This window comes from Pteropus vampyrus, unplaced genomic scaffold (genome assembly GCF_000151845.1).
Source record: "Pteropus vampyrus isolate Shadow unplaced genomic scaffold, Pvam_2.0 Scaffold1, whole genome shotgun sequence".
Lineage (NCBI taxonomy): Eukaryota > Metazoa > Chordata > Mammalia > Chiroptera > Pteropodidae > Pteropus > Pteropus vampyrus.
Genome location: NW_011888782.1, coordinates 34,875,590 through 34,881,036, shown reverse-complemented (window position 1 = coordinate 34,881,036; position 5,447 = coordinate 34,875,590).

Genomic DNA, 5,447 nt, shown 5'->3' with positions numbered 1-5,447 from the left:
GCAAATGTCTCCTTCTACTTCCTGTTTCTCAAAAGAGTTCTTTTCTTTCTCCTCTTCCCCTGCACCGCCCCCGCCCCCATTATCTGACAGTGTGATAATTTTATCAGTTCTATACCCTATCTTGTCTATTAGGTGAGCTTCGAATTATTGGGTAATTAATATCACTCCTAATTTATATTTTTAAAAAAAGAGATTTTTGTCTTTTTTCTTTTAAGGTGAGACTTTATTCCTTTAAGGTGAGACTTGGGAGAAAACTGGAAGTAAAAATTTTTACAGATAAGTTACAATTGAATAAACAAAATAGTTTTTAAACATATCTGGGGCAATAGTGGTGATGGATTAAATGATGTTATTATTATGGAAGAAATAAAAGAGATACAGAGGTATTTACAACTGATTTATGCCCATGGGTGTGTCACCCACGGGGAGAGTAGATTTCAATTGTAAGGATTGAATGACATGATCTCTCTTGGATTTAGTTCTAAATTCAAATGTTAAGTTTGTAACATTGGTGGGCTGGATAGAAAGAAAGGGTTTGGCTGTTCAGAATAGGAGCAGCAGGAACCAAAATACTAAGGCAAGTGATGGACTATGCAAGAGAAGAAACTGCAAGCACGTGAGAATTGCTGGAGCATAACGTTAGAAGCAGGGAGTGACAAGATATGAAGCTGGAGAGGTCACGGATGTTTTCATGTCAGTCTAAGGAGCCAGAGCTATTAAAAGAAATATTAACACATAATATGGCAGCACTGATATCCTGCGGTCTCACAGGGGGTTTTCTTAGCCCTAGAAAAATGGTTTGATCCATTAGTCTCAGAACCCAGGGAGCCCAGGTCAGTTTAATTTCATGGTATATGTACTATATTCACAGTGTGGTCTGCAAGGGCTTAGCTTGTTTACTGAAGAACTGATTGGAAAAATAAATTATGAGACTCCACCCAAAGCCTCCATAATCAGATGCTTGGGAGGAAGACCAAGGAATCAGGGCTTCCACAAGCCTTCAGGGTAGTTCTTCCTACCTAAAGTCTAGAGGCATTGGCTAGATCAGGGTGTGACCAGATAGTTTTGGGTTAGGCAAGTAAAGTTTGGAAAACTGGATCCTCCCTTCCAGGATGGAAAGTGAATTGGCCCATGGAAATTCAGCCTTGAAAGCACTCCAGCTACTTACTTGGGAGCGGCCCCATCTGGTGGGCTTTTTCCGAGTAATTTAGGGAGGAGCTGACCTAGGAGCTGATCCCAGTGCCTTAGGCTAAGACAAGAATTCTAGTAGGAAAACAGTTTTATTTCCATTTTTTTCTTAATATTTATGACAATATAATTATCTTATTTGTCTTCTCAGGTTTTTTTCCTTTTTTTTTTTTTGAAAATGTCGTATTAGGAGAAAGTTCAAACATGTACAAAGCAGACAATAATATCGCAAACCCTCATGTATCCATCATCCAGCTTCAACAACTCTTGACTTCCAGCCAATCTCTTTTCATCTAAATCATCACCTATTCTTCCTCCCTGGATTATTTTGAAGAAACTACCAGACCTCATTTCATTTTATTTATAAATTTGGGGGGCATGCTGGGGATAATTTTGCTAGGTATAATTACAATATCTTTTTCATACCTAAAAATAATTTTAAATAATTATTTAATATTATCAAACTATTCAGTCTGCTCAAATATTTAGCTGTATTTAAGTATCTAATTGTCTCATATTTTCTCTCATTTTCTTGTTTAACAATCTGAATCAGGAGCTAGATAAGGTCTACATGTTCTCATTTGTTTATATATACCTTTTTTTTAATCTGTAAATTCTCTTTTAATTTTTTATTTTTCTTACAATTTTGTTGTTGTTGTTATTGTTTTTAAAAGCTGTATAAATCTCCTATAGTTTTCTCACTGGATTTTTACTAATTTTATTTTTTCCTCTCTTTAGCTTATTCTTCTATCATCTGCATTTACTGTAAAGTGGTGTGGGTAAATTCGGAGATAGCATTTTTTTTTTTTTTTGCAAGAACTCTTTTACTCCCTCCTCACTCATCTGACTACTCATTTTTTAAACATATATATTTTAAATTAAAGTACGTTTGAGATACAACATTATGTAAATTTAAAGTATACACCATGTTAATTTGATCAATGGATATATTGTAATACTATTGCCGTTATAATGGTAATTAGCACCTCTATCATGTTCTTGAAGCCTAAATGCCAACTTCTTGGAGTGTCCCTAAAAGAGTTTGCTCCTGTTATTCTCTCACTATTTTGCTTCATAAAATCCATTTGAACATGTAATTCTGTGTGTGTGTGAGTGTGTGTATGATTTTAATTATTTAACTTCATCTTCCAATTAAAGAGCAGACTCCAGAGGGCAATGGCTAGATATGTTTGCATCCTCCTTGGTCTACCTAGAGACTTGCAATGTGTCTAACTCAGAATAGAGACTCAATCAATGCTAGTTATACAGATTGCATCAGCCTCCACCTGTCTTCCTCACCCACCCAACACCCTTTTGAGTAGATGTCCTCTCTGTGCTACTACTAAAGAATATAGTGTAAATACGGACCACAGACTGAGGTGATTCTTTCCTACCAGACTATGCCACTCTTAAGTTCTCAAAGTCATCTTTATTCTCCTGACACTCAACAAGTGCCTGGTTGAGAAAAGGTTCTTAATTAGGTGCAACAAATTACTCTAAATTAGATCACACCAACTTGTTTGGGGCTCAGTATAAACCTCAAAGCTCAAAAGCAACTACTAAAAGAATGTAAAGCTATAAAAAACAACTTAGGCTATAGGGTAGATATTTTTAAAAGAAAATTATTTATGACATTCTAATAATGTCATATATTTACATGTCAAACACATTCTAATATTTATTCCAATAACAGATTATAGTTCTGAAATAAAAAACGCATTACCTATTTCAAACATATCTTATTTACTATACTGTAAGTTAAACATTTATAAATGCTTTGTACTTTTCTTATTTAGACAAGTGTTTTCCAAAAATCTTTTTTTTTTTTTTAAATTAGACTAACGTGCTCTAAAGAGTAAATATTTATGGAGCACCAGTATATAATAGATATAAGTGGAGCAACTTTAATTGAGAAGTAAAACCCATAATGCGTCCCGTAGAACCCTCAGGTTTGGAAACTATGATTCAGTATCACTTCCAGGTTGAAAGAACAGCTACTGATTCTTCAGTTTTCTGAGGAGGAAAATAAAAATTACCCTGAAAGATGTTTCCAATTTTGCCACAACCTTTGTCTCAAGGAATTCCCACTTAAAAGGACTGTTGAACTGTAATTTCTACTTTAGAGCAATAGTTACAGATCTTAACCTTCTGACGGAATAAATGGGCATTTTTGCTTTTTTTTTCTTTTGAAGAAAATCTCTTTTGAATCATGGAGAAACAGTGTTTAGTTTTGTCATATACTTTGAGGAGCAGCAAACGTTATGCTCAGAGACTGAGTTGTCTTTGCCAGCAATTTATTCAGCACAGGTTTGCTTTGGGAATTACAATTTCACAAGCCAATAACATACGGGATAATATCATTTAATAAGCAAAACAAAACAAAACAAAAAAAAACCTCCAAACAAATGACAGATTAATCACATTATTGTTCCAGGCAAGGGGAGGTAAAGAAATAAAGTCTAAATATAATATTAGGGGTACCTTTTTATCCAAGTGGGAGTTCAGGAGAGATGGCATCAAACCTAGAGTTGATTCCAGCTGCCAGTGAAAAACAAACCTAGAGTTGATTCCAGCTGCCAGTGAAAAAATAAAAGTCCCAATTGCTATAGCACGTTGCTAGGGAACGAAGACTTCTGTATTGGTAGGTGAGCTGATGTGTTTGTCCTGGCAGCTGCGCAGTTTAGCACTGCGGTGTCGGAATGCCACACCGTTACAGGAGAGAGTGCCCCACTGGTCTTTGGAGAGTCTTTAGATTAACGAAGAGTCACTTTGCCCAAATAGAAACTCTCAGATAGTCTTCAAAAACTCTCAATATTTAGTCTAAATATCCCTGCCATAGTTGCTTCTCTACTTGTTCTTAACCATAAGTCCCCAGTGGTGCCCCTCAGTTGCCGAGCTGCTGATTGCTTATCAATAACAACAGATGTACAATGATGACATCCTTACTTATGTCAAAACGACTTTACTTCAAAAATAAAATAACATTTTTGTCTATTATTGTCATAAACAAGTGGATTAAAACAACTTTGCTTAAGTCATAAACAAGTGCATTTGAAATCATATTGAACCTGTACACAACAGTCGCTATTAGGAGACTATTAAATTCAGAATCCAAACCAGTAAGGTCCATCCTCCTCCGTTCTGTATAACTCAGAGGGTGGGGTTAGGACAGAGTGGCAGTCATGGTGAAGGAGGTGGGAAAAATAACTTTTGATGACTGGACAGGGAATTGATTTGGCTATAGGTTCTCCAATAATAGTTTCAAATTTAGGGATAGCCCCACCAGCAAGTATCTTTATGTTGGATGAAGGGACTGACAAACAAAATGGGTGCAGTCAGGCTCCCTCCTAGCAAGCCGGTTTCTCCCTCCTAGCAAGAGATTTCCGGAGGACCTTAGCTACAGCGTCCCGGGTGACCTTAGATACAGCGTCCTATACAACCTGTAGAATGCATGCGCTCTGTGATTGATTGTGATTATAGTATCCGGCCGTAAGCCACTGTTATGAGAACAGCCTTGCCTGTGCAAGTGGGGGAGCTGGAGCTGGAGCTGTGCCTGTGCCTTGCTGTATCCTGCTATACCTGAATAAAGCTATGTTGCGTCTGCCCATGGCTGCTCACATATTCTTGCAGCTGCCAGAACCGGACACCCCAAGCTTCAGTACTCCGAACCAGCAGAACACCTTAGCTGATCAAACCAAGTCCTTTCTTGTCCTCTTCTTTGCATATTGAATGCATATTGCATTTCACCAAGATCTTTTTCCCATAAGACAGCTGGAATGTGTTGGAAGCAGAAAGCTCAATTCATGTTGTCCTCTTCATGTGGCTGAAGATAGGTGTTAGACTTTTGGACTCCTGAGCAATTGCCCTATTATCTGAGGATTGTGGATGAAGAAAATGGAGACTCAGGCCAAATAAAATAAACCCAAGCTACTCCCTCTTATGTTCTCATTGGTCACTTGTTCTTTCTTGAGTTTCCTACTTCTCCCTCTTTACAAGTTCTTCCTTACCAACACACAAACCTTTTTAAGCCTGTCCCACTTAAAACAAAACACACACACACACACACACACACACACACACACACACACACACACACACGTACATCTCTTTTAACACTATCATTCTATTTAAACTACTATTCTCTTCCCTCATGGTTCAACTTTCTGAACAAAATTTTCCTACTTCGTCTAGTTCCTTTTCATTCTGGTCTAATGTAGGTTTTTGTTGTTATTGTTGTTTGTTTGTTTGTTTTGTTTAGG